Source organism: Hypanus sabinus, chromosome 15, assembly GCF_030144855.1.
Source record: "Hypanus sabinus isolate sHypSab1 chromosome 15, sHypSab1.hap1, whole genome shotgun sequence".
Classification (NCBI taxonomy): Eukaryota; Metazoa; Chordata; class Chondrichthyes; order Myliobatiformes; family Dasyatidae; genus Hypanus; species Hypanus sabinus.
In genome coordinates, this window is record NC_082720.1 from 10,610,971 (window position 1) to 10,636,162 (window position 25,192).

The 25,192-nt window shown below is 41.5% G+C and overlaps 1 long non-coding RNA gene across 1 annotated transcript in view; it reads right to left on the bottom strand.

Moving 5' to 3' along the window:
- Positions 1 to 22,552, bottom strand: part of LOC132405296 (uncharacterized) — a 91,541-nt gene extending 68,989 nt beyond the window's left edge. Inside the window, exon 1 of the long non-coding RNA XR_009515801.1 lies at positions 21,288 to 22,552. This is a non-coding gene — a long non-coding RNA (uncharacterized LOC132405296). The remainder of the gene's footprint in view (positions 1 to 21,287) is intronic.
- Positions 22,553 to 25,192: the final 2,640 nt, after the last annotated feature.

The following is a 25,192-nucleotide window of genomic DNA, read 5'->3' on the forward strand; positions in this document are numbered from 1 at the left end:
TATCTATCTCTGCCTTAAATACACCCAATGACTTGGCCTCCACAGCCACTCGTGGCAACAAATTCCACAGATTTACCACCCTCTAATTTCTGCATATCTCAGTTCTAAATGGAGGTCCTTCAATCCTGAAGTCATGCCCTCTTGTCCTAGAATCCCTTACCATGAGAAATAACTTTGCCATATCTAATCTGTTCAAGCCTTCGAACATTCGGAGTGTTTCTATGAGATCCCCCCCTCATCCCCCTGAACTCCAGGGAATACAGCCCAAGAGCTGCCAGACATTCCTCATACAGTAACCCTTTCATTCCTGGAATCATTCTCGTGAATCTTCTCTGAACCCTCTCCAAATGCATTATATCCTTTCAAAAAAAGGAGCCCAAAACTGCACATAATACTCCAAATGTGGTCTCATGAGTGCCTTTTAGAACCTCAACATCACGTCCCTGCTCTTATATTCTATACATCTAGAAATGAATGCCAACATTGCATTCGCCTTCTTCACAACCAACTCAACCTGGAGGTTAACCTTTAGGGTATCCTGCACAAGGACTCCCAAGTCCCTTTGCACCTCTACATTTTAAATTCTCTCCCCATCTAAATAATAGTCTGCCCGTTTATTTCTTCCACAAAAGTGCATGACCATAGACTTTCCAACACTGTATTTCATTTGCCACTTCTTTGCCTATTCCCCTAAACTATTAAAGTCTCTCTGCAGACTCTCTATTTCCTCAGCACTACTGGCTCCTCTGCCTATCTTTGTATCATTGGCAAATTTAGCCACAAATCCATTAATCCTATAGTCCAAATCATTGACATAAATCGTAAAAAGCAGTGGTCCCAACACCGACCCTTATGGAACTTCACTGGTAACTGGCAGCCAGCCAGAACAGGATCCCTTTATTCCCACTCTCTGTTTTCTGCCGTTCAGCCAGTGATCCACCCATGCTAGTAACTCCTCTGTAATTCCATGGGCTCTTATCCTGCTATGCAGCCTCATGTGCGGCACCTTGTCAAAGGCCTTCTGAAAATCCAAGTACACCACATCTACTGCATCTCATTTGTCTACCCTGCTTGTAATTTCCTCAAAGGATTGCAGTAGGTTAGTCAGGTAGGATTTTCCTTTCAGGAAACCATGCTGGTTTTGGCCTATCTTGTCATGTGCCTCCAGGTACTCTGTAATCTCATCCCTAACAATCGATTCCAACAACTTTCCAACTACTGATGACAGGCTAACGGGTGTATAGTTTCCTTTCTGCTCCCACACTTCTTAAATAGCAGAGTAACATTTGCAATTTTCCAGTCATCCGGTATAATGCCAGAATCTATCAATTCTTGGAAGATCATCGTTAACGCCTCTGCAATCTCTCCAGCTACTTACTTCAGAACCTGAGTGTGCATTCCATCAGGTCCAGGAGATTTATCCACCCTCAGACCATTAAGCTTCCTGAACACCTTCTCACTCGTAATTCTCACTGCACAGACTTCACTTGGCTGACTCTCTTGAATGTCCAGTATACTGAAGATGTCTTCCACTGTGAAGACTGATGCAAAATATACATTCATTTCCTCTACCATTCTGCATCTCTCATTACAATATCTCCAGCATCATTTTCTATTGGTCCTGTATCTACCCTTAACTCTCTTTTACCCATAAACTTAAAAAAACTTTTAGTATCTTCTTTGATATTAGTCACCAGCTTCATTTTATAATTCATTTTTCTTTCCTAATGAACTTCTTAATTTCCTTCTGCAAGTTTTTAAAAGCTTCCCAATCCTTCATCTTCCCCCTAGCTTTGGCTTTCTTGTATGCCCTCTCTTTTGCTTTTAATTTGGCTCTGACTTCACTTGTCAGCCACGGTAGTGTCCTTCTTCTATTCGAAAAATTTTTTCTTATTTGGAATATATCTGTTTTGCACTTCCTCATTTCTCGCAGAAACTCCAGCCATTGTTGCTCTACTGTCCTCCCTGCTAGGGTCTCTTTCCAGTCAACCTTGGCCAGTTCGCATCTCATGCCTTTGTAATTTCCTTTATTCCACTGAAATGCTGACATATTGGAATTTAGTTTCTCCTTCTCAAATTTCAAAGTAAATCGATCATATTGTGATCACTGTTCCCTAAGGGTTCCTTAACCTTAAGCTCTCTTATCACCTCCGGATCATTGCACAGCACCTAATCCAGCACAGCTAATCCCCTAGTGGGCTCAACAACAAGCTGTTCTAAAAAGCCATCCCTTAGACACTCCACAAATTCTCTTTCTTGAGTTCAAGTTCAACTGAACTGGTTTTCCCAATCCATTTTCATGTTAAAATCCCCAGTGATTATGATCACATTGCCCTTCTGACATGTCTTTTCCATCTCCTGCTGTAATTTGTAAAATACATCCCGACTACTGTTTGGAGACCTGTATCTGACTGCCATTAGGGTCCTTTTACCCTTGTCATTTCTTAACTCAACCCATAAAGACTCTGCACCTTCTGATCCTATGTCATACCTTTCTAATGATTTAATATTATTTCTTATACAAAGGGCCACACCACCCCCACTGCCTACTAACCCATTTTTCCAATACACCATATATCCTTGTATGTTCAACTCCCAATGGCAGCCATCCTTTAGCCAAGTTTCAGAGACGGTCACAATGTCTTACTTGCCAATCTGTAGCTGAATTTCAAGATCGTCCAGGTTATTCCTTATGCTGCGTGCATTCAAATATAACACTTCCAGTCCAGTATTGGTTGTTTCCTGTATTAACTGTACCATGCCTCTATTGCCCTGTAACTTATCCCACTGGCTGTGATGATGCCTCATCTCCTGCCTGTCCTTTTTATCACTTCTGGTGCACTCTATCTTTGATTTACTTCTGTTTTCCCCTTCCTCAGCCCTTTCACTCTGGTTCCCATCCCCCTGCCAAATTAGTTTAAACACCCCCTAACAGCTCTATTAAACCTGCCTTCTAGGATATTGGACCCATTTGGGTTCAGGTGTAACCCATCCTTTTTCTACAGGTCATACCTCCCCCAGAAGAGGCTCCAATGATCCAGGAACCTGAAGCTCTGTCCCATTAATGAATTAATGTTCACTCCCATCCATAGATCTGATTCCAGTTGGGAGTTGTTTATTTGGAAGGTAAGGAGTAGGTTGATTGCTTATTTTTTCCCAAAACAAAGATAATTATGGAGACATAAGAGACAAAAAAATGCCCAAAGAACCCAATGAGTCTACAAGCATCTGCAGAGGCAAAGGGACGACTGATGTTTCAAGTTAAAACTCTGCATCCAGACCTGAAATAGGGTCTCATCTTGAAATGAATCCCATCCCTTTTCCTCCACAGATGCTGCTTTACTAGATGAGGTATTGCACTTTGGAAGGACAAACCAAGGTAGAACATACAAGATAAATGGTAGGACACTGAGGAGTGCAGTAGAACAGAGGGATCTGGGAGTACAGATACATAATTCCCTAAAAGTGGCGTAACAGGTAGATAGGGTCATAAAGAGAGCTTTTGGAACATTGGCCTTTAGAAATGAAAATATTGAGTATAAGAGTTGGAATGTTATGGTGAGGTTGTATAAGACATTAATGAGGCCAGATTTGGAGTACTGTGTGCAGTTTTGGTCACATTAATTACCGGAAGGGCATTAATAAGGTTGAAAGAGTGCAGAGAAAGTTTACAAGGATGTTGCCAGGACTTGCGAAACTGAGTTACAGAGAAAGGATGAATAGGTTAGGATTTTATTCCCTGGAGCGTAGAAGAATGAGGAGAGACTTGATAGAGGTATATAAAATTAGGATGGGTATAGATAGAGTGAATTTGAGCAGGCTTTTTCCACTGAGGCTAGGGGAGAAGGAAAACCAGAGGACATGGGTTAAGGGTGAAAAGGGAAAAGTTTAAAGGGAACATTAGGTGGGGCTTCTTCACACAGAGAGTATGGAATGAGCTGCCAGATGAAGTGGTAGATGCGGTCTCACTTTTAACATTTAAGAAAAATTTGGACAAGTACATGGATGAGGGGTGTATGGAGGGATATGGTCCAGGTGCAGGTCAGTGGAACTAGGCAGAAAATGGTTCAGCACAGCCAAGAAGGGCCAAAAGGCCTGTTTCTGCGCTGTAATGTTCTATGGTTCTATGATCCATCAAGAAGAACTTTGATTTTTTTTGTCAGACCTAATGTTAAGAACCAGTGTTATTCTGCAGAAAGATACCATTAACTTTACATTGGGCTATGCAGACTAAGAAGCTCCATCTGCAAGTAAAACACAATGTAAATCGAGCTGGTTCCATCAGGGATACAGAAATGAGACAGCTTTCTCAGCTCCAGGCCAGGAAAGTGTACATTAAGTAGGGCTTGTGCCCCAGCTGATAGTGAGTAACTTCTGCCCAGAAATCCATGATGGGAGCAGATTCAGTTGTAGTGAATCTGAGACTGAAACTCTGTAAAGCAGGCAGCAAGAAAAAATATACATGTAGGGGAAAGGCAATTTAACAATAAACCAAGGTAAAAGTAACTTAAGTACAGTTACATCACTAAAGTAATGAATTAATGAATCAGTACTGATCATTTATCGAATGCCACACTGTGTTACTACAAACTGGTTTACTTCCATCCCTGTCAGTAAACAGAATTGCTTTCTTTTATTCCATATGACAAATTACCAAATGATAACTGATGTTTTCCCTACATTCACTTGTCTGCTTACTATTTATCCTACTTTTTCAGCGGTATATCACTGAGGGACTAAGGTGAGACGCACAATATAACTGATTGGTTATTTCAAAATGCCAAGATTGGCACATGGGGGAGAAGAGTCTTTTCTGCAATCTCTCACTCTTTGAATCTTGGCTGCCATGGAGATTTTCTAAGTCTGTTACTTTATGTGTCTTTCTTGGGATGGGCTGTGCCATCCCAAGCAATTTCGTTGACATTCCTATTGCTGCATTCACAGCTTTTCTGCACGTGTGGCTTTTTAATTTCTATGAGTTTCCTGGAAGTTTTTTTGGAATTTTTATTTCCTTTGTATTTTTTATATAAATGTATCCAAACATCTGAGGCATATGATATTTTTATCATTTATAATTCCTAATAGTAGATCCCAAGAAAACATCATTTGAGGCAGAAGCTCTTAGTCTTCATTCCCACTAATTCAAAGCTACTAAGACCACTTATGGTGCCTGCTCTTCAGTGAAGCCAACACTAGCAATCTGGTTCCAGGAGAACCTTTGAACAGTCACAGACAGGGAGCTTTTCATCTGCAAGCTAAGTATTCTTGGTTCAGGCATTTAGTGCCACCTAGTGTCCACATTCTGCTCTCTGGTCTCCAGCATAAACACAACTTATTCTGGAATGTAACATTAATATTCCACCTCTCTCAAATAAAATAAAGGACACACTTTAATTACTTTTTGCAAACTTAGATGGACCAACACTGGCACAATGAAGAGGAAAAGCAAGTGAAACATCAGAGCCATATTTTCTTTTCAATAGAGCATTAGACCACACTGGTGCCCTATTTCTCTCTCACCACTGGCATTTAGGGTGGCATTGAAGATCCTCCATCTCTGGTGGCAGTCAGAGCTTCATTTATTGTGTCAGTAACTCAGCTTTCACCACTGTCAGTCGGGCAAGTTCTGAGAGAGGACTCAGGACTACCGTTGCACTCAGGTGCAGAAGGATTCTTCATTGCTCTTTCCGTAACAGTTTTGTTTTACCGGTCAGGGTTCTTGGTGCTGTACTGAACCCCTGAACCTGGAGGACTAGTGGTCCACTTGATCTGGCCTCTACCCTTTGACCTGTTCAGTATGGGTGACCCTATCAGGAGCCAAAGCATAACACCCTGACTCCAGCCAACGTAGTTCTCCGACTCACTGAGGCACACAAGCCTGCAAACCACAACAAGGTCATGGTCCTCTTCGACAGACCCCCGTTCATAGAAGGATGTAAACACGATGAAAGCATTTCAGAGGAGATTGATCAGACTAATACTTGGAATGGTTGGATTGTTTTATGATGAACGGTTAGGCAGACTAGTCCTGTATCAAACTGGAGTTTGAGAGATGAATATGGGGTATGAGTGATACATACAAGATCCTAAGGGTTCTTGAAAAGATTTATGTATAGAGGGTATTTTCTTTTACTAGGGTTCACTGTTTAAAAATTGGAGTTTAAGAAAGAAATGAGGGAAACAGGATAATGAGTCATCAAATCATTCTGCATGGAACTAGGCCCTACAGCCCACTGACTATGCTAACCATCTGATATCTGTCTATACAAATCCCATTTCCTTAGCCATCTATGTTTCAGGTCATCATATAAATACTTCTTCATGAAGATTAGTGCAACACCTCACATCAAATAGATGCTCAAGATCCATGCTCAGCTAAATGGATGCCTTTGTTAAAGCTCCAGTACCAAGTAGTGTGTCAAAGCTCAGGGGAACTTTAGGTTTACTGAATGATTCCGGACCTTGCAGCACCAACCTGTCAACTGGTGGAAGTCATCCCCATCGTGTGAGGAAGACAATGCAAGCAGCGACTTTTGAAACTAAGTGACTAGCACACCAACTTCAGCGAAGCCTCCAAGACTTTAAAAACATAGAAACATACAGCACAATACAGGCCCTTCGGCCCACAAAGCTGTGCCGAACATGTCCCTACCTTGAAACTACCTAGGCTTTACCCATAGCCCTCTATTTTTCTAAGCTCCATGTAGCCATCAGGGAAGACTCTATCATTTGCGCCTCCACCACCGCTGCCTGCAGCCCATTCCGTGCACTCACCACTCTCTGCATAAAAATCTTACCCCTGACATCTCCTCTGTACCTGCCTCCAAGCACCTTAAAACTATGCCTTCTCGTGCTAGCTAATTCAGCCCTGGGGAAAAGCCTCTGACTATCCTCTCATTATCTTATACACCTCTATAAAGTCACCTCTCATCTTCTGTCACTCCAAGGAGAAAAGGCCGAGTTCACTCAACCTATTCTCATAAGGCATACTCCCCAATCCAGGCAACATCCTTGTTGTGATTCATTCCCTTATGGAATCACAGCAGTCAATTGACATGCATACCCTTCAAAATCCTGACAGCAAGCACCAAAATCATACTCATACTGGGAAAGAAAAGGCATAACCTTTGGGGTCAAGAAACTAAGCAAGTATTTGTATGGTCAAAAATTTCACTTGCTGACTTAGTGCAGGTTTCTCTACTATAGTAGAAACAATACCAGCACCAAACTTGCAACAATGAGAATGCAACCTTGACCTTGTTGACCTATGGCCTCAGAATTGAGTAATAATGTTCTCAAGACCATGCAGTTGCTGACACTCTCCAGTACCATACAGAAAGTGATGATGATGAAAGAGAACTTTAAATGATTCACATTGTGTGTTCTGTTCTGTTACCAACAGCAGTAAAAATCACGATCCTGACCTATTTTGAAATTAACACTGATGGACTGACCCAACTTGGTGAGATATCAGCTTGTGTCATTTCAAAGATAAAAGGTTCAAAGTTGTCTATATATCAAAGCTGTGTTCTGTGTGGTCCCAGATTCGTAATACCTCTACAGTTTATGAACTATTCACTGGCCGGCCTTAGGAGTATCAGCTTGGCATTTCTGCATGCACATTCAAACCTCGGGTCACCTTTAGTGGCTGGGACTTGATCAAGAGATATGGAATTTTGTGAATTAATATACACAGTGATAGATGTGTACAAGATGATAGGCATAGATCGAGTGAATAGGCAGAGACTGTTCCCCAGAGTGGAAACGACTCATTTTACGTTGATTGGTGGAAAGTACAGGGTGGATGGTGAGTACGTGGAAATCCCTGCCTGGCATGGTGGTAGAGGCAGATGCATTAGGAAGTTCTTAGATAGGCACATTGGTGATAGCAAAATGGAGGACCATGTGGGAGGGAAGGGTGAAATTGCTCTAAGAGTCGGTTAAAAGGTCACCGCAACATCTTGGGTTGAAGAGCCTGTACTGTGCTGTAATATTCTATGTTCTATGCATAGGCTGTTTCAAACTCTTATGGTCAAATTAGTATTTCTGGCTGTGATTGGTATTCATTCGAAATGGGCAAAAGTGCTTCCCTGACAAATTACTATTATTGATGGGACTATGAAATTCAGAGGTATCACATTGCGTTTTATGAATTATCCAGAGAATTTGTATCAGACAATGGTCCTCAGTTTCTTGCACATAAATTTGAGCTTTTCGTGAAAAAATAAACAAGTCTACTGTACTTGCCCACCTTATATCATCCTGTAACAGTGCAACAGACTAGGTTGTACAAACTTTTAAGACCTAGAACAAACAGGAATGTTTTCCATTTCATTTTCCAAAAATTTTCGGACATAATAACATTGGCCAATTAATCTTCCTTAATGTCTTCAGGATGTAGGAAGAAATCAGAGCACCTGTATGGAAACCCACACTGTCACACGAAGAATATGAAAACTCCACCCAGTCAGCACCAGAATCGGGATTGAATTTGGATCACTGGAGATGTAAATCAGCAGCGGTACAAGCTGCACCACTGCACTGGCCCATCGGAGCATAACAAGGACAGTAATTTTATTGGAAACATCCATGGTATGATGTAGTTTGGCAATCTAAGGTGAAATGCATGAAAAGATACTCTGCTGGAGGAATTCACCAGGTCGTGCAGCATCTATGAAAGTGAATAAAGCCAAGACCCTTCTTCAGGACTGGAAAGGAAATAAAATAATAATAAAAAGAATAAAAAGGAAGGATCAAGGGAAAGAGGATAGCTGGAAGGTGATACGTGAAGCCAGGTGGGTAAGAAAGATAAGAAAGGGCTTGAGAGGAAGGAATCTGATAGGGGAGTAGACCATAAGAGAAAGGGAAGGGGGAGGGAATCCAGGAGGAGGTGATAGACAGGTGAGATGAGGAAAGTGGCCAGAGTAGAGAATAGAACAAGAGGGAGGGGAAGGGAACTTTTCTAAACCAGATGGAAAAATTGATATTCAGGTTGGAGTAGTAGCCTTTATTATTATTAGAGGAACTCAGAATCAGATTCAGATTAACTTATTTATCACGCATATAAGACATAGGAGCAGAACTTGGCCATTTTGCCCATCAAATCTGCTCCACCATTTCATCATGACTGATCCAATTTCCTCTCAGCCCAAATCTCCTGCCTTCTCCCCATATCCCTTCATGCCCTGACCAATCAAGAATCTATCAACCTCAGCCTCAAATATACATAAAGACTTGACCTCCACAGCTGCCTGTGGCAACAAATTCCATAGATTCACCACTCTCTGGTAAAGAAATTCCTCCTCATCTCCATTCTAAAAGGATGTTCCTCCATTTTCAAGCTGTATCCTCTGGTCTCAGATTCTCCTACCACAGGAAACATCCTCTCCACATCCAAAGGCTTTCAACATTTGATAGGTTTCAGTGAGGTCACCCTCATTCTTCTGAATACAGGCCCAGTGCCATCAAACATTCATCATATGACAAGCCATTCGATCCCAGAATAATTTTTGTAAACGTCTTTTGAACCCTCTCCAGTTTCAGCACGTATAACATGTGAAATACACAGTGAAATGAATTGTTTGCATTAACAACCAAGATAAGGATGTGCTGAGGGCAGCCCACAAGTGTCACTACATCAAACACTCTGGTGCCAACACAACAAGTCCATAATGTGCAGCAGAACAGCAACAAAACAAGCCCCTTTCTTCCCTTCCATTCACACACACAGACAGTCCTTCAGCCCCTGGACAGGCCACCTCCAGGCTTCCAGTCTCTACTGGACCCACTAACTTGCAGACATTGGGCCTTCAGCTTCTCAGTGGATTCACAGACTTGCAAACCCAGGGCTTCGAATGGAAACAGAGGCAGAGTCATAGAGCACCACAGCACAGAAACAGGCGTTCTGCCCATCTACTCCATGTCAAGCTATTAATCTGTCTAGTCCCATCGATCTACAATCGGACCATAGCCCTCCCTACCCCTCCCATTCATGTTCTTATCTAAATTTCTCTTAGTTGTGGAAATCGAACCTGCATCCACCACTTGCTCACTCCATACTCTCACCACCCTCTGTGAAGGATGTTCCCGTAAAACAATCCACTTTTCACCCTTAACCCATGACCTCTAGTTCCAGATAACACGATCCTAAATTATCTGAAAATTTTACAATATCTGAGGCTTAGAATTACTGAATCAATAAAGTGAACTCTGGCCGTAGTTTCCATGGAAAACCACACAAGGGTGAGTTGTATAGAAATGCCACTCAGCGGTTGAGGTTTTGAGATGGTCAAAGCATTGCCAAGTTAACAAAACATAACAATATCAAACTCCAAAACTGCACAAAACACTGCAAGATCATTACTGTTCAAAAACTATAGCACTGATCACAGATTAAGGGGAAATTAGTGAGGAGATGGGAAGAGAAAGTATCAGTGAAATTTCCACAATGTATAGATCCACTTAATAGCAAAGATAATTACTCTTATTACATGGGATGTACACAAATATAAAGCAATAAAGATTAAAAGAGTTAAGTCTGGATGCTCTTGCCTTGGTAAATGATGGGAAGTGTTATTAGGATCAGAAAATTACAGAAGTTTAAATGATAGAGAAATTGACAGCACTGGTACACTGGTCTAAAGTTAGTACCTAGTTTTGATTTTGACCGAGAAAATTGCAAGTCCTTTGTGAGTTATCAAGGTTAGAAAGTGATTAAGATGGAAGAGAAATTCAAAGAGATGTGAGATAGCCACAGGACATGAAAAACAGGTGAGTGAAGGGAGCCCAGAGGAGCAGCAGGGTGCATGACTTCACATGACCACATATCACCTTCAATCCAAAGCTGCCCAACACAGCACAGACCTGCTGTCACGATCAATACAGTAATGAAATAAACAATATAGACGAGGTAGCAAAGCAAAGGAACAATTTATTTTGTAGTGGTAAAATTTCTTTGAAAACAGCGCAAGACTAATATAATTCACTTTAAAGTGAAAATCACCCAGCATCTCTCATTGCTACCATCAAGGAGGAGGTACAGGAACCTGAAAAACACACACATAATGCTTCAGGAACAGCTTCTTCCCCTCTGCCATCAGATTTCTGGATGAACCCATGAACATTTCCTCAGTATTTTCCCCTCTCTCTTTTTGCACTATTTGTTTAATTTAATTTATATATACACTTACTGTAAATGATGGCTTTATTATTATGTATTGCAATGAATTGCTGCCTCAAAACAACAAATTTCATGACATATGCTGGTGAGGTTAAACCTGATTCTGAAAAGGGTGTTTACACAACATGTTTAATAATTCTATAGAGCTGGTCTCCATTTTTTTTGAGTTTTGTGATATAATTTCGAGGGATTGGTCAGTTTTCATATCTTATTAAAGTTCCCATTATTCACGTGATCCTAGACACAGAGTGTCTACCCAACCATACGTCTCTTTATGCTTCAAAAATGACCCCAATACCCTTTCTACATAAAATCCACGGACTTGTGCTCTCCCACAACAGTCTCCACAAAGGGTGCCACAGTAGCACTGCGGTTAGCTCGATGTCATTGCAACTCAGGGCATCAGAGTTTGGAGTTCATTCCCGTCAACCTCTGTCAGGAGTCTCTGCACATCCTCCCGGTGGAATGCATGGGTTTCCTCCCACAGTCCAAAGTCGTACTGGGTAAGTTAATTGGTCATTGGAAATTGTCCCATGATTAGGTTAGGAGTAACTTGGTGTTGTTTGGGGTTCCTGAGTGGTGCGGCTTGAAAGGATTCCATGCTGCATCGCTCGATAAATAAATAAATAAAATCAAGAATACATGCTCAACGGGTTTTTTTCTCTCTTATATGTAGTCTCACTATTTTCACAACAAAAATCAGTTAATCTGGCACAAACCAGGAAATACTCTGGGCAGCCTTTGTCTAGTGACTCTTTAAATAGATATTCATGGACATCAGTTGTGAGAAGTTTGGTGAAAAGTTTCATGTTTTAACCTGCTTTGAAAACCTGTTTCAGACTGCTCGACAAGCCAGACTCTTTAAGAAAACTCTGTTGCAATCCTCCAAAAGAAATGTGAGGCAAGTAGTTTTGCAACATGAGAGAAATTTGATCCTGCGGTTTAATGTTCAAACGTTCAATCTGAGGTGAGTTTGGTTGCGATGTTGCCACTTTATATTTTAAAATAATCCAGTTAGCTTTAAGTTGAACAAGTTTAGCTTTATGAACATGGATTTCAGCCAGATGTAAAAGAAGATTAATAGTAAACTCTTTCAGGTGGCATTTTTCCAAATTAAAACTCCAAATTGCATCTCCAAGCTTAATTTTTTGCTGAAAGTTGAAATTAGTGAAGGTAAATAGACTGAATTTGTTCCAAGCTATTTTAAAAGCAACACAAGAAAAAGAAGTCAATTGCTTTAGTTTCCTTCCAGTCCCTTGCCGAGACTTAATGGCTCATACTCCAAAGCAGCTCAAAGCCAGTACTGTAAAGGTTTTGTCCAATAAATGACACATTAAACTCTATCCTACTCTTCCCACAACCCTATACAAAGAAACACATTTGATTCTTTGGAGTCTTAGCCAATATTCCTCCCTCAGCCAAGACTAGTTACTAACCCCAGGAAAGATCGTCAATTCTCCACCCCACATGCTTCCTGTATTTACCTTTATCCACTTACAACCAAAATAACTGGGCTCTGAACTGTTTCTGTAAGTTTTAAATTATCACCAAATGAATGCAAGTATTGATGAACAGGACATCATAACTTAAATTTCAGTTCCTAAATTTTTGGCTTACATAAAACAAAGAACATAGTATAACACTGGAATAATTTCATTGGCCCTCGATGTCTGCACTGAACAGAAGGCCAAATTAAATTAATTTTCTTCTGCTTGTACATATCACTCCATCCCTGCATATTCATAACTTGTCTGAAAACTTTTTAAATGACGTTATTGTATCTATTTCCAACACTGCCTCTGGCATTCCTTGGGCAGTTACCACTTACCGTGTAAAATCTTGCCCCGTGCATCTCCTCTAAACTCACATGTCCCACCCCACTCCCAACCTTAAATGCATGTCCTGTAGGTTTAGATATTTCTTCCCTGGGGAAAAAAAGATTCTGTCTTGAAAATTTTTAAACAGATCGATTAGTATTAGTTTTTAACCCTTGTGAGTTTGGACAATTACATCTCTTCAAGACATAAGAAGTAATGGTCTCAATGCAAATTTATAAGTTTGATTTGTATTAGCAGGTACTGAGTGATCACCTGGCCAGGCACATTAACAATGCAGCAGACTGAGTAATCCCTTGCAGTGAATGTAAAACCAGCTTTGGATCAGGATTATTTCAATTATTGTGATTATTCTTCCACTTTACTGTTCTTTTGATACAATGTGTATTATTGGACGTTAAACTCCAAGCTATAATCTTCAGATATGATTCAGGGATACCTTATTCCATATACTGCATGCATTCAAATATAAAACCTTTTAGTCCTATAATCCCCCTTTACAATTTTGTCCACCTTTTACATTGCAGCTCATCCAGTTGACTGCAATTTTGCCCCATGAACTGTATAGATTCCTTAATGAATACTTCTCTTCGGTATTCACCACAGAGAGGGAACTTGATGACGATGAGGACAATATGAGTGAGGTTGAAGTTATGGAGTATGTTGATATTAAGGGAGAGGAGGTGTTGGAGTTGTTAAAATACATTAGGACAGATAAGTCCCCGGGGCCTGACGGAATATTTCCACAAGGCGAGGGAAGAGATTGCTGAACCTCTGGCTAGGATCTTTACGTCCTTGTTGTCCACGGGAATGGTACCGGAGGATTGGAGGGAGGCGAATGTTGTCCCCTTGTTCAAAAAAGGTAGTAGGGATAGTCCAGGTAATTACAGACCAGTGAGCCATACGTCTGTGGTGGGAAAGCCGTTGGAAAAGATTCTTAGAGGTAGGATCTATGGGTATTTAGAGAATCATGGTCTGATCAGGGACAGTCAGCATGGCTTTGTGAAAGGCAGATCATGCCTAACAAGCCTGATAGAGTTCTTTGAGGAGGTGACCAGGCATATAGATGAGGGTAGTGCAGAAGATGTGATCTACGTGGATTTTAGTAAGGCATTTGACAAGATTCCACACGGTAGGCTTATTCAGAAAGTCAGAAGGCATGGGATTCAGGGAAGTTTGGCCAGGTGGATTCAGAATTGGCTTGCCTGCAGGAGGCAGAGGGTCATGGTGGAGGGAGTACATTTGGATTGGAGGGTTGTAACTAGTGGTGTCCCACAAGGATCTGTTCTGGGACCTCTACTTTTTGTGATTTTTATTAACGACCTGGATGTTGGGGTAGAAGGGTGGCAAGTTTGCAGATCACACAAAGGTTGGTGGTTTTGTGGATAGTGTAGAAGATTGTTGAAGATTGCAGAGAGGCATTGATAGGATACAGAAGTGGGCTGAGAAGTGGCAGATGGAGTTCAACCTGGAGAAGTGTGAGGTGGTACACTTTGGAAGGACAAACTCCAAGGCAGAGTACAAAGTAAATGGCAGGATACTTGGTAGTGTGGAGGAGCAGAGGGATCTGGGGGTACATAACCACAGATCCCTGAAAGTTGCCTCACAGGTAGAAAGGGTAGTTAAGAAAGCTTAAGTTAGCTTTCATAAGTCGAGGGATAGAGTTTAAGAGACGCGATGTAATAATGCAGCTCTATAAAACCCCAGTTAGGCCACACTTGAAGTATTGTGTCCAGTTCTGGTCTCTTCAGTATAGGAAGTGTGTGGAAGCATTGGAAAGAGTACAGAGGAGATTTACCAGGATGCTGCCTGGTTTAGAGAGTATGCATTATGATCAGAGATTAAGGGAGATAGGGTTTTACTCTTCGGAGAGAAGGAGGATGAGAGAAGACATGATAGAGGTGTACAAGATATTAAGAGGAATAGACAGAGTGGACAGCCAGCGTCTCTTCCCCAGGGCACCACTGCTCAGTACAAGAGAACATGGCTTTAAGGTAAGGGGAGGGAAGTTCAAGGGGGATATTAGAGGAAGGTTTTTCACTCAGAGAGTGGTTGGTGTGTGGAATGCACTGCCTGAGTCAGTGGTGGAGGCAAACACATTAGTGAAGTTTAAGAGACTACTAGATAGGTATTTGGAGGAATTTAAGGTGAGGGGTTATATGGGAAACAGAGTTTGAGGGATGGCATAACATTGTGGGCCGAAGGGCCTGTAATGTGCTGTACTATTCTATGTTCTATGTTCTATGAACAGCCTCTCGTCACTACACATTGTCTGTTTGTAAACCAGCTATCTCATTTTCAGCACTGTCATCCGCATTTCCTTTGACACTTCTTGCACTGAAATATACGCAGCTCAAGACACGAGTCACACCATGCTCAACCATTCGATTCCTAACGTTCTCTGATATCTTACCAACATTTGCCTACACAAAGTCTCCACTAACAGTTCTGGAATTCTGGTTCCCATCCCCCTGAAACTCTAGTTTAAACCCCACCGTGCAGCGTTAACAAGTCTTCCCATAGGATATCAGTCCCCTCCATATCAGGTGCAAACCCTCCCTTCTGTACTGTTCCCAACTTCCCTGAAAGAGAGCCTAGTGATCCAAAAATCTAATGCCCTTCCTTCTACACCACCTCCTTAGCCACATATTAAACTGTTTAATTTTCCTAGTCCTGGCCTCACAAGCACGTGGCACATGTAGCAATCCTGAGATCACAACCCTGGTGTTCCTGCCATTCAACTTGGCACCTAACTCCCTAAACTCCCTACGCAGAACCATGTCACTCGTCCTACCCATGTCATTGTTGACCAGCAGTGTTCCTCAGTCTGTGTTGGAACCGATTCATAGAAACAGAAAAATAGAAAACCTACAGCACAATACAGGCCCTGCGGCCCACAAAATTGTGTCGAACATGTCCTTACCTTAGAAATTACTAGGCTGACCTACAGACCTCTATTTTTCTAAGCTCTATATATCTATCGAAAAGTCTCTTAAAAGACCCTATTGTATATGCCTCCACCACCGTTGCCGGCAGCCCATTCCATGCACTCACCACTCTCTGAGTAAAAAACTTATCCCTGACACGTCCTCTGCACCTACTCCCCAGCACATTAAACCTGTGTCCTCTTGTGGCAACTATTTCAGCCCTGGGAAAAAGCCTCTGACTATTCATACGCTCAATGCCTCTCATCATCTTATACACTTCTATCATCTGTTGCTCCCAGGAGAAAAGGCCGAGCTGACTCAATCTACTCTCATAAGGCATGCTCCTCAATCCAGGCAACATCCTTGCAAATCTCCTCTGCAGCCTTTCTATGGTTTTTATGTCCTTCCTGTAGTGAGGGGACCAGAACTGAGCACAGTACTCCAAGTGGGGTCTGACCAGGGTCCTATATAGCTGCAACATTACCTCTCAGCTCCTAAGTTCAATCCCATGATTCAAGACCAATACACTCTATGCCTTCTCAACCATAGAGTCAACCTGCGCAGCTGCTTTGAGCGCCCTACGGACTCGGACCCCAAGATCCCTCTGATCTTCCACACTACCAAGAGTCTTATCATTAATACTATATTCTGCCATCATATTTAACCTACCAATATGAACCACCACACATTTATGTGGGTTGATCTCCATCTGCCATCACTCAGCCCAGTTTTGCATCCTATCAGTGTCCCATCGTAACCTCTGACAGCCTTCCACACTATCCACAACACCTCCAGTCTTTGTGACATCAGCAAATTTACTAACCCATCCCTCCACTTCCTCATCCAGGTCATTTATAAAAATGACGAAGAGTAAGGGTCCCAGAACAGATCTGGGAAGATAAGTGAAGTGTCGCCTCACCTGGAAGGACTGCGTCTGGTGCTCCCAGTGTGGCCTTTTATATATTGGTGAGACCCGACGCAGACTGGGAGACCGTTTTGCTGAACACTTATGCTCTGTCCGCCAGAGAAAACAGGTTCTCCCAGTGGCCACACATTTTAATTCCACGTCCCATTCCTATTCTGATATGTCTGTCCATGGCCTCCTCTGCTATCAAGATGAAGCCACACTCAGGTTGGAGGAACAACACTTTATATACCGGCTGGGTAGCCTCCAACCTGATGGCATGAACATTGATTTCTCTATCTTCTGTTAATGCCCCTCCTCCCCTTCTTACCCCATCCCTGACATAATAAGTTGTTTGTTTTTTTTCTCTCTCTCTGCCCATCACTCTTCCTGTTCTTCATCTCCCTCTGCTGCTCCCCTCCCCCTTTCTTTCTCCCTAGGCCTCCCGTCCCATGATCCTTTCCCTTCTCCAGCTCTGTATCACTTTTGCCAATCACCTTTCCAGCTCTTAGCTTCATCCCACCCCCTCCGGTCTTCTCCTATCATTTTGCATTTCCCCCTCCCCCTCCTACTTTCAAATCTCTTAGTATCTTTCCTTTCAGTTAGTCCTGACGAAGGGTCTCAGCCCAAATCATCAACAGTGCTTCTCCCTGTAGATGCTGCCTGGCCTGCTGTGTTCCACCAGCATTTTGTGTGTGTTGTTTGAATTTCCAGCATCTGCTGATTTCCTCGTGTTTGCACTATAATCAGCAAGATCCTTTTTCATAGTGAATACTGAAGTATTCATTAAGTACCTCTGCTATTTCCTCCGGTTCCATACACACTTTCCAACTGTCACACTTGATAGGTCCTATTCTTTCATGTCTTATCCTCTTGCTGTTCACATACTTGTAGAATGCCTTGGGGTTTTCCTTAATTCTGTATGCCAAGGCCTTCTCGTGGCCACTTCTGGCTCTCCTTATTTCCTTCTTAAATTCCTTCCTAGTAGCCTTATAATCTTCTAGATCTCTAACATTACCTAGCTCTCTGAACCTTTTGTAAGCTTTTCTTTTCTTCTTGACCAAATTTATTACAGCCTTTGTACACCTCGGTTCCTGTAACCTACCATAACTTCCCTGTCTCATTGGATTCTTTTTACATTACTGTATATGTCAATGATTTGGATGATAGAATTGATGGCTTTGTTGCAAAGTTTGCAGATGATATGGAAATAGGTGGAGAAGCAGGTAGTTTTCAGAATGTAGAGAAGCTACAGAAGGAATTAGACAGATTAGGGGAATGGGCAAATAATTGACAGATGGAATACAGTGTCAGGAAGGGTATGGTCATGCACTTTGGTAGAAGAAATGAAAAGAATGACTATTTTCTTAATAGTGAGAAGATACAGAAATCTGAGGTGCAAAGGGACTTAGGATTCCCTAAAGGTTAATTTACAGGCTGAGTCTGTGGTTAGAAAGACAAATGCACCGTTAGCGTTCATTTTAAGAGGACTAGAACATAAAAGTAAGGAAGTAATGTTGAGACTTTATAAAGCACTGGCGAGGCCTCGGAGTATTCTGAGCAGTTTTGTGCCCCTCATCTAAGAAAGGATTTGCTGAAACTGGAGGTGTCAAAGGAGGTTCATGAAAATGATTCCAATGATTGATAGGCTTGAAGAGTGTTTGATGATTCTGGGCCCGTATTCACTAGAATTCAGAAGAAAGAGGGCTGACCTCATTGAAATCTATTGAATAGTGAAAGGTCTTGATAGAGTGGATATGGAGAGAATGTTCCCTATGGTGGGAGAGTATAAGACCGGAAGGGGCAGTCTCAGAATAGAGTGGCATCCTATTCAAACGGAGATGAGGAGGCCAGAGAGTGGTGAATCTGAGAAATTCTTTGCCACAGGCAGCAGTGGAGGCCAAGACTTTATGTATATTTAAGGCTGAGGTTAATAAAAACTTGATTGGTCAGGGCATGAAGGGATACAGGGAGATGGCAGGTGATTGGGACTGAGAGGAAAGAATGAATCAGCCATGATGAAATGGTGGAGCAGACTAGATGGGCCAAATGGCCTAATTCTGCTCCTATATCCTATGGTTTTATGGTCGTTACCAAAGTGACTAAAGTGAAATGTATTAATAGAAATGGATGATTTCGTCTAACTTTTAAGGTGGTCCACCTCTAATTTCATTGCATTTACCTGTGTTGGTTGATCCCTTAACCATAAAACCCTTGCTTAAAATATTCTTGCTATTTCTGTTTTGAAGATTTTGATTGATCTTTGGCCCACACACAGAGTTTTGGGATAGAGTTACATTTTTCCACCGTTTTGTATGAAGAAGTTTTTCCTAACATTATTTTGGAAGGCCCTTGATTTAGATATTAAAGAACTTGCTTCCCTCCAATTACCCTGTCAACTTTATGTTATCTCACACAGATCAGCAGTGTTCATGAAAGTAGCCAAGTTGATGTAAAGCGTCTGCTTGGTTTAATCATTTTAGTTGTGGTGAAACTGTTGCTTGTCTTCCAAGATCAGTGGTTCTTCCTGAAGTGCCTAGAACTGGCTCAGTTACTCCAAATGGAGTCTAAACAACATTTTATACACCTGCAGCCAAACTACCACACCTTCTATACCAATCCCCTTGAGTTAAAGACTAAAGTTCCATTAGCCGTTAATTTGTTCTGTAACTGTACATACCTTTTCATTGGTCTAATGAGACATATTTTTGGAAACACAGTTGAAAATGGGCAGGTCATATTATACCAACCTATAGTCAATCTATTCCTTTCCCTTCAAGGATCCATCAGTGCCATACATTATCTAGGATTTATTGTGTACTGATCATGATGAAGGTCTTGTCAATATTGGGTTAAGATTGCAGACACCCTGAGCCATTTATTAAAAGGAAAATTCCTGCTCTCTTCTCCAATATCAGACCAGCACCTTGGTTTGCAACAGCAGTAACTTTTTTTTTGTGCTTGTTGTCTGTGACACCACACATACTCCTGGAACTCAGTTTATTCTAAACAGATGTTCATAAGCATAATAACAAAAATAAAAGCAGGTGTAAGTTATATGGCCCTTTAAGTCCATTCCTCCATTCATCAAGGCAACAGTTTATCATTTATTTCAGAATGATTTTCCAGCACTCTCCCTATATTACTCAATTCCCAGAAATCAATCAATCTGTATTTTCAATGAACTTACACCACCATTTAGGGAAGAGAATTCCATAGATTTGCTACTCCCTGAGTGAAGAAATTTCTCCTGCTCGCACATCGAAATGACATACCCTTTACTCTCAAACTGTGCCTCCTAGTGCTAGAATTTTTAATTTTTGGATACCTTCTTTCAGCATCCAACCTGCCCAGCCCATAGGAATTGTATACTTTTCAATGAGAACTCCTCTAATCCTTCTAAACTCCAGAGAAATTGTCCTTCCCTACTCTATCACTCTTTATATGATATAACATCTAATCCTGGAGCCAGCTGAGTGAACCTTACTTTACGTCCTCTGTGACAAGTGCCTCCTTTCTCACTAGGAGTGGTCCCACCAAGGTCCTAAATAGACATTTCTGAAGGAACACAGAATATTGAGTTTTACTCATGGTCCTTACAACAATTTGTGTTCTATCCCCAAAAGCTGTTAAACATTTATAACTCAGGTGCCTTTACATTTTGGTTTTAAATCAGCAGACATTAACTTATTAATGGGCACTCACGTAAAAGAGGCTTCAGTTTGTCCCCTGACTTTTAAAGATCATGCTTTTTATTCAATTGTGTATCTTTTTCTCTCAAAGGCAGTAATTTATTCTGCTGTTTGATCCAAACTGTAAAGAATCTACTCTTTATATTTGTAACCCAAGATGCTAAGTTTTAAAGGTTCAAACAGGTTCAAAGGTTCATTTATTATCAAAGTATACAACACTGAAATACTTCTTCTCCAAATAGTCATGAAACCAAGAAGGAAAAGAACGGCAACATGATCATCAACGCCAAATCCCTCATCCCCGCACAAAGAAATGAACAAGAATAGAGCAGGCACATTGACCCCCAAATCCCCATCCCCCACACACAAAAAAACAAGAAAGATCAGGTGAAAGACACAGAATATAAAAAAAAACTATGAGACTGAAAAAAATCTATAGTCCAAGTCTACATCCAAAACACATAAAACCTGGGTAACAATCTCTAGGCCCAGTGGCAAGATTTTCCCTCTCTGTAGCAGAGCGATCCCACCTGCAATCAAAAGACAGTCTCTCCTCTCAATAGCAGTGCAATCTCACAAGCAGTCAAAAGGCAGACTCTCCCCTCAATACCACAGTGATCCCACCAGCAATCAAAAGGCAGACTCCCCCCTCAATACCACAGTGATCCCACCAGCAATCAAAAGGCAGACTCCCCTCTCCGTCGCAGAGTGATCTCACCAGCAATCAAAAGGCAGTCAGCCAGCACTCACCTCCTGCATTCACCTTGATGTTTCAATCTCCCCCATCACTTTAATTGGCAATCAATGGAAGCTTTCATCAGAGAAACAGTTGAATCTTGGCTCGCACCCTGTCCTGCAGTCTTCTCGCCATGAGGTTTGTGTCTCCTGGAATCCTTTCAGAGACTGCAAAGCACTGGGACACTGGAACAATCTCCAAGCTGCAAATCACAGGCTTCGACAGTTCCAGAATCACATTCAAAAGGAAAAACAAACGTTAGACATAAAATAAGTGAAATAAATGGCTTCATAATCTATCCAGAAAATTGCAACTGAATGAGCATTTGTACACAGGTGCTGTCTTGACAGTTCTTAACCTCCTTAAAAACATAAGTGTTGATTTTTTTTTAGGAGAGGTTGTGCATTATTTTCCAGGATGCTAAGCAAAATTACTCTGTAACCTTCAGCAAAACATAGTTGTGAACCCAAAAGTTGTGGAAATCTGAAAAAAAAGATTGCTGGAGATACAGAGAGACAGAAAAGCATTTGAAGGAGTAGGCCTGTGAAGCGTGCTCCAATATTCAAGTCTAGACTCAGTAATGTTCTTCCTCCATGCTTTTCAAGTACTTATCTTACCTCTGCCTTAAAATTATTCAGTAACTCTAATCTTAGTGCTCAAAGAGTGTTCCAAATATTCTAGTCTCCAGACAATGTAAAGGGTGTGATTGCACTGAAGTGATTTACCAGACAGTGCCTGTATTGCTTCGACTATGAGGAGGTACTTGTTACACTGGATTTATAGACCTTGATTAAAGGAGGCTTGATTGAATTTGAGGGGACCTGACTGAGGCACATAGGATTAAGCACGGATGAGAAACTTTTCCCCAAAGCAGAGGTGACAACAACCTGGTCTCGGGTAAGACATGAGAGATTTAGAGGGGATTTGAAGAAGCAATTTTTCTCCTAGCAGGTGATTAAAATCTGGAATCCACTGCCTGAGATGAATTGCATACTCTCTCTGACTTTTTTTCAAAATACTTTTCCCTTTCCTGACCAAATCTACTGGGAGTTTGCTAGTTGTTTCTAACACAGTGATAACATGCTTGGCTGCCTCCTGGCGCTGTATGCACCTTGTGAACCATGGCACTGTTGGGTCAAGATGGAGCACCGACTTCTTCTCATCCTTACAGGCAAGTTTCAAAGTCAGTGTAGTATCACAGGCCAACTTAAATGCCACATTCTCCTGTGACAACAGCCATTTGTGGAAAGCTTCCCTACAAAACACACGCATAAACTAATCACTGGGGACTTTGTAACACAGGTTAATCAAACCCGAGGATGTAATGTTAGAAAGCTCCAACAGTGGAGGGATGAAAACAAGGTTTACTGAGCCTTTTTTGTAAAAGAGAACTTGGGGAAGAAAAGCTTTGCAAGAACAAAACGTGTCTGGTGCAGGCATGGACAAGTGAAAGAAACACAGCAAGCTATTAGAAATTAAAGATATAAACTGTTAAAAGTAGAATTAGCAGTGAGTATCCCTATCCTACTTACTTGAAAACCTTAGGGTGAAAACCCTGGAGGGACGATAGCAATAAAGGATCTATTGAAACTGCAGCTATAACAAGCAGCAGCTATAGCAAGACAATATCAGCAGAGGCAAGTGTCCCAGATCTCTACCGTGTAACCGGGAATTAGTTCTGTTAAATCATACCAAGGGATTTGGTCAGATTTTTTGGTGTATTATAAATCGACTTTCTATAGATGATCGACTATTACATCCAATGAAACAAGAAACAAGATGGCGAGCCACCCAAGATCAAAGAACCAGCACGGGAATGAAATGTTTCATGACATTAGAGGATTTAATATGATTGAATGTATAAGTTTATTTTCATTCAAAGGATCTGCATTTGATTTTCTGCACAAACTGATTATTGCTGCAAAGACTTTGATAAGTTACTGAACAAGATTTACTTCGTTTAAAAGTTGTGATGTTGGAGAATCATAGTGAAAGGAGCTAGGTTGTGTGTGTGTATATATATAAATAAAAATTTTGAATTTGAATTTCTAGACATACTGACTGGAACTGAAATCTCACTGATTCTAACTAAAGAGAAATTTGGTTTTTATTTGCTATCCTGAGATTTGGAATCTAAACAGACTGTTGACATTTGAGTTGTTCTTACTCATGTAAATATTTTGTAAATATTGCTTTTCTTTATAACAAGCTTAGCTCCAGAGGTGTGTGTTTTCTGTTCACTGCCTCCTTCTGATACCTAGAGCTTCTGAAGGCCTACTGGCACCTAATGTAGTAATATATAATTTGATTTTCTCACAAAATGTGCGGCAACCAGTCACATGAGATAAGCCAAGCACTACACAGGTGTCACAAGTTCAACTGGCAATGCACCAAAATGAGAAGAGCTCTCTATGCATGGAGGTGTCATCAGCAGGAGCTTCTCCTTAGATGATGCAAACCAAATGGATGTTCTTCTATTCTGAAGCTGCACCCCCTGTTCCTGGACACTCCCACTATTTTAAGCATCCTTTCCACATTCAATCTACGTAGGTCTTTCAATTTTTTCAGAGAAACATTACTTCTGAGAGGTCCAAAATCTATAGGGCCCAAAGTGGCAAGAAAGGCACTTTTCCTCATCGACATTATCATGGGTCACAAGCCAGCATCCAGAACATTCTAGAAAAGGATCAAAGTAAGCTTTTAATCCCTTAGACTCTGGTATTTGCTTCAATGTTACTCTCTTATTGCTCTGGAGATTTAATTATAACAGTAACGACGCTGGTTATTCAGGATCCAAAACCACATACAGAATATTTGAATTGCCAATTCATAGCAATCCCCTTTCATCATCACTGCAATATTTTTTGTTATAATATTGCAGAAAGAGACTGGGCGATTGCTGGGCTTAAATTAGGCACGGCTATGTTACTGACTAGCAGCAAAACACAACTGCTGGAGGGACTCTGTGAGTCGGGCAGCACCTGTAGAGGCAGAGGGACATTTGCCTCCGCACCAAATGCTGTACCAGGACTGAAAGCTTGGAGGGGAGGAAGCTGGTATAAAGAGATGAGAGGAAGGGGGTGAAGCAGGAGCAAGCAAGAAATAGGTGGAATCAGGTGAGAAGGAAGAGTGGAAGAGTATGGGAATATGGAGTTAGATGTAGGAGGGGAAAGGGGTAGAGATGGGAAATTTCACTTGCTGAGTGATAGGTCCAGACAAATAGAAAGAAAAAGGTGGTGGGGGGCAGATAGGGAGAAGATATATCAGAATACTGATGCTGTTAAGTAGAGAAGGAGATATATGCAACCAGATAAGGGCAGATTGAATTGATAAGCACCATGTTACCAAGGCAGACAAGCACAACAAGATAATTATCACATTCATACTTCATATGATGTAGAAGGTCATTGGGCCCATCAAGGCTATGCTAGCACTCAGAGCTAACCCATCATCCAATTCCTCTCTTATCTGTCTGCCGCTCATTCTCACTCACATGCCCATAAACTCTGCCTGATTCTCCAGCCACCCACTTATGCTTGGGGGTGGGGGGTGTGGAATTGCAGCAATTAACCTATTCATATCAATGGAAGAAAACCACAGTACCACGTTGAGGTCAAAAGGGAGAATGTGCAAACTCCACACTGACAGCACCCAACATCAGAATCAAATCCAGTCACTGGAGGTGTGAGACAACAGCTCTGCCATCTATAGTACTGTGCCATCCTCCCTGAAGATCTGAGGCACCAGCGACGATGGCAGGACAGTGGATTTAAACCATCAAGAGGGAGGTTTTAATGACAGCATTCAATGGGAGAGCAAGAGGTTGTTGGGCAGAGATCATTCGAAAGTGGGGCTTATAGAGATGAAACCATGGATGATCATGATGAGATGAATATCATCAGGAAGTCCCAACAGATGA